Here is a 13,626-nt window from a genome sequence, read left to right as displayed (position 1 = left end):
TGTTGAGAAATATAGCAGAATTTAAACTATAGTCTACTTGACTTAAAATATTTAACAATATTCACTGAAAATTCTATAAGCTTCTAAACATAAGGCATAACAAAGATGGTTGGTTTTAAATTTGCTTTGAAAAAGAATTGAACAAAAAGAGAAGCATGTAAGGTAGTGAATAAAAGTTGTATTTTTCAGAAAACTATCATAGCTAGTGTGGCATTAAGTAATTCATCTTTATGTACAATAAAGATGCCAGTAAAATCTATTGTTTCAACTTTAATTTTAAGTAACACTTAACAAAGAATGTTCATAAATGATTAAGAATAATTGTTTTTCTTCCAAAAAAATTCTCCAATTAATTTTGTAGGGCATAATTTACACCGAATGGGCTGTCTTGGCGAAATAGATTTTTAAAGATATTTTGGATATGGATATTTGACTATCTGTAATAAACTTAAAATCTATACTGTGGGAAAATATTTTACTTTGGTTTCTTAAGCATTAAACCCTGCTTTCATTGCTTGAAGTAACCTTTTTAAGAAATTTTACCAAAGAAATTAAAATTCTGAGTATCTGATAAAATTTATTGTTTCATTAGAATTACTTCAATAGGGACATCCTGCTTATGTTAGAAATAGCAGAAATTGGAAGGAATCCTCACAATTCCCTCTACCACAAATATTACACGTGAGGACTCATTACTGCTAACTTGACCGAAATCAGAGAAACTTCCTGAAGAACATATCCCAACGGGGACCCACTGTTAGGATGCTCAAGTCAGAATTTGGAACAACCCATGTGACCATAACATTCAACAGGAACAATACCATATGTTTATTCCTTCCAAACTGTTTAGTCCAGTAATTGTCTTCTCTAGGAGTGAAATTCTATCATGATAATTATATCTTAATATGAATGGAAGAAAGGTAAGAATGAGAAACAGCAAGTACAAATATTTTTAGAACAGTGTTCCAGTGGGATTTCAATCAACGATGAAAAAAAAATTTAATGGGAGAAAGAGCTAGGAAAAGAGTTGTTAAAGATGAAAGGATTCAGTTTCAGGTTTATAGACCAACATCTATAGCCTTTCCTGTGTGAAGCAATCCCTCATTTGCTTTGTAATGATGGCATCCGTTTTGTTTACCATGCGGCATCCATAACAAGGGTAGAGGTATTCCTTGTGAAATTTTGGGTTTTTTGGGAATGAGATACGTATGTCTTCACAAACTAGTGTCTAGTTGCTCTTTATCCATGGATGACTATTTCCATATTATATGTGCACATTTACACTTGCAATAGATGCATCCATGAATAATGAACTGTGGAAATGTGTGCACAAGGACAGGGAAAGAGACAATACATGACACTGGGCAGTTAATGCACTTTCATTTCCATGAGTTAGGGATAATTGCATAATTCATGAATGGCAGAGAAAAGTCACAAGTGTGAATTGCATATGGGCAACTTAATATATGTTTAATAGTGTCTCTACCATGCTAGTTAAAGGATGCGTTTAAACTTGCATCAATTGTGGTCCGGAATGAAACCGTTTTAAGTGGCTTTATCGTTAGGAATAAAAAAATCTTCTCAATACAATGTAATTCTTCCCTGTAAGGATAGAATATTAATAATCAGTATATTCTGGTTTGCTTAATTTGCCAGCACGTTAGGTTTTCGTATCTTTGTTTTAACTATGATTCATTCATATTTTATTTTATGCAAGGCATTAATAGAAACAAAAATTGCGTTCTCATTTTTTTTTTTTTGAAATTACCTGTGCTATCACTTAAGCTGTTAAATTCACTGAAGTCATTCTGATCCTATTTATACCACATGTAACAGACACTGTAATGATGCTGTGCCTTCCATAGAGAATAGTGATCTTTTTAGTTAGAACTTTGAACATCTCGGTAGTTTCTTGAGATATATAATACATATAATTCCTTTTGCTTTTGCTTTTGTGGGTTGGTAGATTTAGACCATGGTACTGGGTAATTAAATATTCATTGAGAAATACTTTCTAGTATTATTTAAATAGTACAGACAAATGAAGTAGTTAAGATGCTTCCATGAGAAGAGCAATGGATTAGCAATTTTAAAAGATTTTGAATATAAAGTGCTCTCTGGTGCAGTAAGAACACGGTGCTCCTATGGGGAATGGGTACTTGTATATTTACATGCTTTTACACACTGTATATGAATGCGAAATCCATGTGCCAGTTGACAGAGCTAAAATTATGCCTGAGAGGTATATGTTTTTATCATCATTCTGAGGTGTTGAATTTAACCTTATGCCTTATAACTAAACTCCAATATGCAAGGGATCTCAAGGTCCTCCTCTATTACCTCCTTTCCTGGGCAACTTCACAAACACAAACTGATAGTTTTTCACATCAGTGCCCTGTGCTCCTACTGCACCCTGTGCCAGTATACCTGGGAAGAAGCATAAACATCAAACCTGTCATCTTGAAGACAAAAGCATTCAGTATTTAGACAGAAACCATCAGAGAGTAGTTTTCCAAGATGTGTGATGCTTAATGAAATAAGCTATTTTTTTATGTAGGAAAGCAAAAGCACTTGAGATTCAAATCTATGTTCACTCACCTTACATAATTGTAAAATGTACTAATATTGAGTATCACAGGAAGAATAATATTTGAAGTACAATGAACATAAAACTGTGCCATTAATGAAATACAGCACAGAATTTCCGTCTCTATTGTTAAAATATCTACAATTTGCTAATGTTGTAAAGCACACTTTTCTTCTTCTATTAACTGGAACAGACTCTGGGCACATTTTCAGGGTGGTTATTGGCTATTCTATAGGCGATATTATTATGCTCATTCTTGGGTATCCGACAGGTATTTAACAGTTTGGTTCAGGTTGTCTAGGACAACAGGAATGTTGCTAGGCTGAGTCTCCAAGCGGCTGGGATGAAATCAGTTGTGACAAAGCAGTGAAGATTAAATTTGTAACAGATACAACACCTTTGAAGTACTAGCTTGTGATTTCACAGTGGCATTATAAGTCTTATTGCAGCATTTAAGCAGTTAGAAAGAATGCTGGTTATTAGCAGTTGAATTTTGTAAAATAGGATTTTATTGTCTTTAACTAGCCATGGAAGCAGTTTGTATTATCCTAGTACAACGTTTTTATAGCCGTGTATTAGAGTTGGTGAGTATTTTTTCATGCTTTCCATTTTCCAGGTAAATTCTTTTATCTACATGACCCTCTGTTATATAAATATAGGACGATATAAATGTGGACAAGCATGAGCATATATAATATATACAATAAAAATATATACATATCTAATGTATTTGGAAAATTTAACAATATTTTATAAAAGACCAAAAGGAAGAAGCTCTGTTTTCTTTCTCTCAAGTGACATTTTAATGGTCAGATATCAAAGTATTTCAGAGCTCACAGAATTGTATGTATAAAGTAACCTAAAATATGTAATACCATAAAGATGAACTATTCCCTTAGTCATCTTGAAAGCACAGCATTAGCGATACACAAAGCAATTATGCTTTGTTACTAAATCTGATCACTTCTAAATTTCCTGTCTTATCATATGTCAGAAAGTGTCTGGTTCCTAAAAAGAATGCCTGGAAATTTTGAGGGATGCAAAAAACAAAAACAAAAAACCACACCACTTCTTGAGGGGGAATGCAGTCTTCACAGATGTTTTATCAGGAAAGCATCTAAGGTTCAAATTTGAACACCAAAATTTTAGGCAAGTTACTTAATATTAGACCTGTGTAATACCACTTTGTTTTAATCACTGAATAGACTTCAATGGGTTAACTTGGAATGAGGGTCAGGTTTTATATGTTTATATTTTCTTAGCCTTGGTCAGGAGAAGTGGCTTTGCCTGCCCTTGTGCAGTGCGGGAGTGGTAGGGTTTCACTCCGTTTGAAAACCTAGCACATCCCAAGAGGTTACCTTGGTGTAGATTTCTTTCTTTCTGTATTAAATCGCTCATTGTCGCAAAGTGACTGGTGCTGCTGGGCTTTGAAAAGAACTTCTAAGAGGTTAAAAAAAAGCTTCTGTATGAAAGGATTTTTTACTTCTGCAGACAGAATACAGTTTGCAGCTGTTTGACTTGAGACAGTGATATGGATCTGATTGTATACAGTATAACAGGGGCCGTGGATGCAGCTGGAAGAGAGGTTATAAATTTTAAAAGCGATGCAGATTTTTGCCATTAATTGGCTGCTAATAAAAGCAAACTCAATGGCTTCTAACTGTGGGAGCCTGTGGCTCTGTATCTGATATCAGGAATTCATACACATTACACAGTTTTAGTGATTCAGACCACGACTAATTGAAATATGAGGCATACTGATCAAATTTAGCATTACCAGCATGCACTATGGTTTGGGACTGTATGGCGACAAGGTAGCATTTATTACTTATTCTCCATAACACTGCTTGATTGAAATATCTAGCTATGTTGTCAGCAGAGGCCCAGCTGGGCTTTAGTACAGCTAATTAAGTCATTAAAAGAGAGGTCAAGCAATCTAATTCTTGCATACTAAAGTACAAAAAAGTCTTTTATTATATTTTTTAATAAGTTAAGATTTGAATTTTTAAAGAAACTTCTTTTTAATAATAAATGCATTTACTGGTTTATTTATTGAAGTCTTAATTTAAATATATAGAGGTAAGAAATTATGTACTTGTCAATACACAATTTCCAAAGCAGTTTATATGGTTATGTTTTTTAATAAGTACATCATGCATGTGATTTTTGAAAGTTGCTCAATATATTAAATTCTGAATTAAGGTGTATAGCTGCTGATGTTTTTTTTCAACTGAGGGATGTCTCTTTTAGGGAAAAATTTCCAAAGTACTCATAATTGAGTTTTTTTTTAATCCATTCTATAACTCGAGGCAGATATATACTGTGATATTCCTTGTTTTGAGGGTTTTGGGGGTAAAAGTATAAGGTTCTCGGCTTTTATTTCTCTGTCATTTATTGTCTTTTCAAACGCCTTTCCATTTCTCTATGGGAGAGAGCCTGTGAGCTTCTTGGTGCCGAATGAGTCAGTGGGGCTGGAAGCATTAATTTATTTGAGTGGATGTGTGTTAAAACAGCTCAAAAATTTTTTGAAAGTTGTGGGGGATTACTGACATGTTACTAAAACCACTGCCTATTTCAAAATACATGAATGGTATTAAGAAAATCTAATATAATATTTTGAAGGATGGCTAGTTTGCTTTTCGTTATTATTTTAATATGTGTGAAGAGTTCAGTTTCTATTTTCTCATGCTAGGCTCCTATGGTAAACACTGAACATACCAAATGTTCCAGAAATGATTAGCAAATGAATGAATATCTTGGATGCACAGTATTAATGCCTGGAGGAGAATTTACAACTTTTTGTCTTTTAGTTCTTTTGCATTAACTCTCAATCAGCCATAGTCTCTAAAGCTAGGGTAGAAGACAGAGCATAAAGCTAAAATTTGTACATTTTATTATTGCCTGGAATAATGTTTGGAGAGGAAAAATGTTTAAACTGCATGCCAAGTTAAATTAACAACGAAATTACTTTCTGCTTGTTATTCCTGTTCCTATTTGATATGTATCACTAATAATTACCAGAATTAATAGATACCATTGATTTTGATTTTTTCCCTAGAATATCTGTTGTATTATTAAGAAAAGTCAAAAATCAAGTCAAGTCATAAGAGTCTCTGGAGAAGCTTTAAAAAGTATGGGCAAAATGATACAAAATAGTTCAAATTACAAGTGCTGTCTTAGAAATGGCTTGAAATAGCAAATGAGGTCTGCTTTAGAAAAATCCTAGAACTATAAAGAGACGTAGGTCTTATTCTAGTTTTCATATCTGTTGAGGATCCCCTTTCAGCGTGCGATTGACGTGGGACAATTGTTACTAATTTCTGCACTTTTATTAGAGTGGAGCATGCAGATCTAAATAAGTTACTGCTGTTTTGGCAGGAACTGTGTATTTTCGAGTAAAATCTGCGCTGACATCCAATATTTTTGTGATAATATCTTTCAAAGATCGAGAAACTGTGGACTATTTAAATATAGCTAGTTGGTTTTTAGCTGTAACTGCTTAAAAGCCTTTGGAAGTAAAATGATTCAAGATGCAGCTTTCCTTGCTAATGGGTTGCGTTCCATTAGAGAATCATCCTTATTCATACTTACTGGAGAGCCGATTACAGCATTGTAGGGACTGGACATCGGAGCACCTGTTGTGGGATGTAGAAATAGGAAGCTACATACCCATAAATCAAGTCAAGAAAACAATCCTTCCCCGTGATCGCTGTGTAAGTTCTGTTAAAGAGATTCTTGTGGTGATCACACTAAAAACTGTTTGTGTCTATTTCATTACTGCATGTTCAGTCCCTATTCCAGGTCTTCTTTTCTAGAGGGGAGAAGGAGAAAAACCAAGCCGGCCTCAGAATCACATACTAACAAACACCAAAGTAATTTATCATGGTTCAGAGCTACTGTCAGAAGGTTTTTCTTTGTACCAAAAAATAATTTTTGACCTCTTATAAAAGTAACTTTTCACATGGTAGCTTTTGCTAATAATAATAAATCTTACATGAGCCATTTGAGAAACACATTTAATGAGATACATGATAATTAGATGGAAGAATGATCATATTCTTTGAAGGGTAATTCTCGCTGCTCAGTGAAAAGTGGTTCCTGCAATTAGAGTGACAGACAAATTCCTTGTCGACTCCCGCAGACTTTCTGCCTGTCTCTCAGGCTGCCACTCATCAGGAGTCCTGGATAAAGATTCGCACTTGTTAAGGACCTAGTACCAATCTTCACAGACGAATTAGAACCAACAGGAGTTCACCTCTCCCTAAAATCTTGTTCAAAAACTTTACTGTTAACATTTTTTCAGATTGGATTCAAATAACAGATACATATTCCTAAGAAATTTCTCTCTCTCCGAGGAAAAAGCATATTGTCTATAGTTTTTCTTAAAAACTTTAAAACATAGTATTTTTAAAAAATCATCTATTTAAAACAAGTATCTCATTTTTCTGGATTGCAAAAGTTTACCGTTTCTTCGCATAAATTTATTGTAAAGACTATGAGTATGGAATATGATTGAAGACCAAAAGTCTGGTCTCAAAGGAATTCTAGCTCAATTTTAAAATCAGAACTTATGGAAGGTTTTGGGTAAGCCTGCGAATCACTGGGCACCTGTCCAAAATGAACCTCTAAGTCTTTTGAAGTCTACCCATCACTAATATACACAGTACAGTCTAATCCAGCTGTCTGCCCGTTTTCCTGTTTCCCTTTCTCTTTCTTCAATCTGTCCTGAGGTACCAGTAGCTACATACTGTGGGAGATGTTTAGTAGATGAGCATTGCCTCTTGGAAATGTTCCCATACAGTGTATCTAGGGTATGCTTGGGGGAAGGGAGGCAGGGGGAGGTCATACTTTAGTCATGTGTCTCTCTGGTTGACATCCATTTACACCATGGTAACTCCTACCTAACTTTCAAATTATAAACTATTTTAGTTCTCAGTAATAACACCAATGTCTTTGCAAAATTTGTTTTCTGTTTCAACAAGAGAGCATACAATTTTAAAGAGCAGTACAGAGTCACAGATGAAAGGAAACAAATATAATTTTAGAAAATCCATTTAATGAACACCTCTTAATACTACAAGCATTTATATTATATGCTCTTAAAATTTTTGCATGGGGTAAGTCAGTGGAACTTGAAAAATTTTTATATTTTGCAGCTTATTATTTTAATATATATTTATTTCAAAGTCTTTTTCTTTAAAATGATTTTGGGTCATGGATAAATTTTGGATAAAGAGAAAAATTAAAATTACAGCAAAGAAAAATCTAAGCCTGGTTTCTAAGAAATCTTTGTGATATACGCATTGAAAAATTCAGATTGTGGTTAGGAGATATTTCGACTAACCAAAATACTTAAGATAGTATGTTTTTGAGAGTCTTTCCTTTCTTGGTCATTTTGTACTGTTCTCAGTTGGACATTCATATTTTGGGGACTCATTCTATTGAACTGTTTCTGAAACGGAAATTCTTTAGATATTTCTATGCATATCTTCCAAAAACAGTAGCAGAGTCAATTTCAAGAATTTTATGTTGTTATCACAGAACTTCATACAAGTTAACTAGAAGCTCAGGGCAAGGGCAGAGAAACCAGTTTCATCACTGCTCTAACCTGTGGGAATAAAGCCCCCCCCCTTTTTGGTAAATAAAACATGGATGAGTTGGAGGGAAGAAAGATCATGACTGGAGAAAAGACAGCAAGTTCAGGTAGAGAAAATATTGGAGTCTTTTTTTTTTCTTTATTCACCATGCTCTTCTTGTTTTTCTCCTCTTTATGATGAAAATCACTAAAGCAGGGAGCAAACTTTTGTGTGAAAGTGCTATTGATGGAAAAATGGATATTCATAGTCTTGAAAATAAATGAACGAACCAAACACACATATACAAGTGCCATTTAGAAATCTGTTCTTAGCTCAGCCCTCCCCTATAACTTTGGACAATTTACTAAACATTTCTAATATGTATATATTTTAAATCACTCAGATGAAATAATAACCCAATTACTTTTGGAGTTTGTTGGGAGAATGAGATGGGAAAATGTCTGTTAAGGAACTCTGAAGATTCAATTTCATTACAAATTCCAACAGGGTTTTGTGGGAAACTGACCAGCTAAAATTCATAGGGAAAAGAAAAGGACAAAGAATAGCCAAGACACTTTCTGAAGATTAAGAAGAAGGAAGTATTGGTGCCGTTAGGTTGTAGTAATCAAGATAAAGTGTCACTGAAATAGGGGGAGACAAACAGACCCGAATGAAGAGCTTAGACAGAGACTCCTTCATAAACAGAGACTTGGGAGAGAACAGAGGCTGCTTCATGGTATGTTGGTATATTATTCAAAATGATGTATTACTCAAAAAATGACACTAGGGCAAGTAGGTTAGCCACATGGGAGAGAAGCAGCAAAAAAATTGAGATGAATTAAATATTTTAATGTTAAAAGCGAAGGGTTTGAAGCTGTTAGGAGAAAATATTGGAGAAATAGAATACCAAGGCAAAAAGACCAAGAATACATACACGATAAAGGAAGTGTTTGATATGGTTGATATTAAGATAATAAAATTTTCTGCATATCAAAGAATTCTATAAAAAAATAGGAGGAGGTAAAGCCAAACTGGGAGAAGATATTTGTGATGCATACAGGAGATAATGAGTTAACATACAACATATATAAAGAATTTCTACAAATCAAGACATAAAAGACCTGCAGTCCAGTGGTGAAAAAAAATGGGCAAAGGATAAGAACAAGGACTTCTTGGAAGAGGGAAACTAATAAAGCAAACCAACAGATGGAAAAGTGCTTAGAAGTATAAAGTGTAGATTATAAAAATGATAAGATATTATATCGAGTTGGCAGAAATTAAAAGCCTGGAAATACCAAATGTTGATAAGGATATGAAGAAGTAGGAACTTTTATGCACTGCTTGTGTGAAGGTAATTTGGGACAAAAACCTTAGAGAATTTTTGGCATTTTAGTAAGTTGGAGAGTGCATGTACTTTCCAAAAAAATTGGAAAAGAGGGTGATTAGAAGACCAAAGAAATCCTCTACTCTGCTATTTGTGTACAAAGCAATAATACAAAGATGCTTATTCTAGCACTCTTTGCAATAGGAGAAAAAAGGAACATCTTAAATTTCCACCAGTGACCACTGGCTAAATAAAATGTGATGTGATCATGCAACTGTACTACAAATCAGTTGAGATAAATGATATAGCGGTACCTGTATCAACAGGGAGAAAACTAGAAAGCCTACTGGTAAGTGAAAATGTAGGTTGCAGAATCATACAGAGAATATCATTTGATAATGCTTGAAAAAACAAAAATATTATATATTGTTAAGAGAGAAATATATACATAGTAAAAACCACAGATGTCGAATGTATACACCCAACATTAGAATATTGATTAACTCGGTAGAGGGAGGCAAGGAGGGAGATGTGATCTGGGGTAGGTTCAAAGGGGCTTCAGCTTTACTTGTGATGTGTTCTCTTTTCATGGACTTGGAGAATAGACTTGTGGTTGCCAAGGGGGAAAGGAAGGGAGAGGGAGTGGGATGGGCTGGGAATCTGGGGTTAAGAGAGGAAAACTATTGCCTTTGGAATGGATAAGCAATGAGATCCTGCTGTATAGCACTGGGAACTATAACTAGTCATGACAGAGCATGATGGAAGATAATGTGAGAAAAAGAATGTATATATGTATGTGTGACTGGGTTACTTTGTTGTATAATAGAAAATTGAAAGAATACTGTAAACCAGCTATAACAGAAAAAATAAAAATCATGCAAAAAATAAAAATAAAAATTACAAATATAGGAGTTCCCATTGTGGCACAGTGGAAACAAATCCACCTAGTATCCATGAGGATGCAGGTTTGATCCATGCTTTTGCTCAGTGGGTCAGGGATCCGGCGTTGCTGTGAGCTGTGGTGCAGGTTGCAGATGTGGCTCGGATCCTACATTGCTGTGGCTGTGATGTAGGCCAGCAGCTGTAGGTCCAATTCAACCCCTAGCCCACTTGCCTGGGAACTTCCACATGCCACGGGTGCGGCCCAAAAAGCAAAAAAAAATTTGCAAATATAGCAATATCTTCACAATTCTTTACACTCGTATTCTATACACTTCTTGGTTTGAGTAAATTTTAAAATTTCAAGAAATTTTGGTGGCAACTACTAGATGTTGTTTATATTTATTAAAAAGACTTACCAAAAATTCAATTACATGAACTTGCAATCAAGTGAATTGTAATAAGAGGTTGGGACTACTACACTTTAGAAGCTTGGAGGAGGAGCCATGCAGAGATGGAATTAGACATCTTAAGGGGACTCAGGGCTGGCTGGAGGGAGTGTCCCTGAGCAGGAGGATGAGGCTGGACTCGGAATATGGGAAGACCACAAACTGGAGTCACCTTCTGCTACTGGGAAAAGAGCCACTTCCAGGTTGAAGAATTGCTGAGGTCATATTAGAGAGATAGGAGGGGCCAAGTCTCCTCTCCCTCTTCCAGCCTCCTAGTCCCCTAATATCTACACTTAACAGGGAACTGCTGGCAAAGCCTAAAGGTAGTCGACAGAGTCGCAGCCCTAGAATCACAAAATGGAACGTAGATTTGTGGTTTTAAAGCTGAGAGACATTAACTTGATAATAAGCACATCGCAGAACACCTACTTCCTGTCATTCTCAACTCCAGAATATCACTCTATTTATAATGTTAAAAGTAGAAGTGGTTTGGAGTTCCTGTTGTGGCTCAGTGGTTAACGAATCCAGCTAGGAACCATGAGATTGTGGGTTTGATCCCTGGCCTTGCTCAGTGGGTTAAGGATCTCGCGTTGCCATTAGCTGTGGTGTAGGTTGCAGACACAGCTTGGATCCTGCATTGCTGTGGCTCTGGCATAGACCTGCGGCTACAGCTTCAATTAGAACCTCCATATGCCGAGGGAGTGACCCTAGAAAAAGGCAAAAAGACAAAAAAAAAAAAAAAAGTAGAAGTGGCTTTCCCGGCCACGACCCACTTTAGAGAGACCTGTAACAACTCAGCGTTATTCTAGTCTCCCCCTGCTGCTTCCCTGCAGGCAATTCTGCTTCCCCTATCTTACTAATCAAGACCTATGCATGTGCTCATTTCCCTCTGTTGGGGTTTTCCAAAGATTTCATCGCCACAAACAAAAAAATTTAGCAAGTGGCTCAGCCCTTCCCTGGACCTCAGCTCCTGCATCATCTTGAGGGATAAGAGTGTCTGTGTGAAAAAACCCCACGAGAGACTCTGCCTCAAAATTCTTCCATCCGATGGATATCAGTACTTCCATCTTGACCTCACAAAAGCAACCCAGTCCCGCTGCTCCACCTTAAATTTTGTCATTTCTTGACCATCCTCCCATTGTCAAATCTTCATATCTACTTTACCTTTTTAGAATAACCACATAACCACCTATCTCTCCGAGAATCTTCCTTCTGTTTTGCTTGTTTTCTGATGTCATGAAATCACTAATGTCTTCCTTTCACTTTTCTCCTCATCTGTGGTGCCTCTCTGGGTTTATTCTTCATCCTACTTGCCTTAGCCTCTGAGAACAACACTTTTGTATAACAATTTTATTATAATTCCCTTTTGCTCTCACCCTCCAGCCTTATTCTCTCACCATAGACAGCTTGCAGACCACCAAGTCTGGATTAATTCATAGACCTAGGTTCTTTACTCCAGTACTAGGAATGTGTCTAGGGCCACTCCAGATTCTTGCCTTTTCAGCCACGATTCTTCAAAGTGTAGTCTGCTCTTACTATCTCCATGTCTTTATCTCTACCCACTGTAGTCTTTCCATTATTTTGCTGAATCTTCTCTTGTTTAAAGTAAGGATTTCATTATAATTTTAGAATCAGAGAAATTTTTTTTTTTTTTTTTGCCTTTTTTAGGGCCGAATTTGTGGCATATGGAAGTTTCCAGGTTAAGGGCTGAATCAGAGCTGCAGCAGCCGGCCTATACCACAGCCACAGCAGTGCAAGATCTGAGCTGTGTCTGCAACCTACAACACAGCCCATGGCAATGCCAGATCCTTAACCCACTGTGCAAAGCCAGGGATCGAACCCACATCCTCATGGATCCTCATCAGGTTTGTTACTGCTGAGCCACAACAGGAATTCCAACCTTTTAATCATTACCATCCTTGGCCTTCCAATGTGTTTAATATTATTTAATTTTTTTCTTTTTTGAGCTCTGCTCACATTTGATTTCTATGTTATTTTCCTCAGATCGTCTTCCACCATTCTGCTTTTCCCCAGTGCACTTTTCAAACTTCCATTTGGCAGATTGTGTCTTAAATATTGGTGTTTCTTTGGCTCTTTCTCAGATTATATGTTTTCCTACTGAGTGATGCCTTTCATTTCCGTAGTTTCAATGACCATACAGTAGATGCCTCATGGCTCTATTCTGGCTCGAACTCTGCATGTCAGTTCCTATTGATGTCCCATGTCCTCTTTGATCTATCCCATTCAGCCTCTTATCATGTCCACTCAGTAATCAAGACAGAGATGTGGTGAGGGATTAAATCCCAATCTTACTCTCTTCTTCATTCTGCTTATTTAAGTGATACCATGTCTTAAAGGATCTACTTCCTGAAAACCTTTCAGGTGAGACCCTTTCTCTAAAGTCATTAGCCCTTCCTGTATCCTGGTTTTCTTCTAATCCATCCTGCATGCCACCATGAAATGATATTTTAAAAAATCCCTTGTATATTCTTGCCTCCTTTGTCATAGATTAGTCGACTGTAGGTGTGTGGGTTTAATTCTGGGCTTTCTATCCTGTTCCAGTGATCTATATTTCTGTCTTTGTGCCAGTATCATATGGTTTTGATGACTGTAGCTTTGCAGTATAGTCTGAAGTTAGGGAGCCTGATTCCTACAGCTCCATTTTTCTTTCTCAGGATGGCTTTGGCTATTCTGGGTCTTTTTTTTCCAAACTAACTTTAAAAGAATATATAAGGAGAAAAGACAGCCCCTTTGATAAATGGTGCTGGGAAAACTGGACAGCCACATGTAAAAGAATGAAATTAGAACACT

General features: G+C 36.1%; 2 long non-coding RNA genes across 13 annotated transcripts in view; one reads left to right on the top strand and one right to left on the bottom strand.

The window, feature by feature from the left end:
- The window catches only part of LOC102158976 (uncharacterized), a 928,007-nt gene that overhangs the window by 12,540 nt on the left and 901,841 nt on the right, over positions 1 to 13,626 (bottom strand). For 5 of the 8 annotated variants that reach the window (XR_014813165.1, XR_002346438.2, XR_014813169.1 and 2 more), the window contains 2 exons: positions 6,257 to 6,398; positions 1,518 to 1,602 (listed from right to left, as the gene is read on the bottom strand). This is a non-coding gene — a long non-coding RNA (uncharacterized LOC102158976). Of the gene's footprint in view, positions 1 to 1,517; positions 1,603 to 3,362; positions 6,399 to 13,626 lie in introns of those variants that run through there. The other 3 variants (XR_014813166.1, XR_014813167.1, XR_014813176.1) reach the window with 2 other exon arrangements.
- The window catches only part of LOC110261984 (uncharacterized), a 229,611-nt gene that overhangs the window by 70,101 nt on the left and 145,884 nt on the right, over positions 1 to 13,626 (top strand). The window lies entirely within an intron of this gene.

This window comes from Sus scrofa, chromosome 8 (genome assembly GCF_054392235.1).
Source record: "Sus scrofa isolate SSC_HxYL_T2T_F1_AM1 chromosome 8, Sscrofa_HxYL_maternal_Yorkshire_Landrace_v2.0, whole genome shotgun sequence".
NCBI classification, from domain to species: domain Eukaryota; kingdom Metazoa; phylum Chordata; class Mammalia; order Artiodactyla; family Suidae; genus Sus; species Sus scrofa.
The sequence above is the reverse complement of the archived record's forward strand: the minus strand, read 5'-3'. Positions and strand labels throughout refer to the sequence as shown.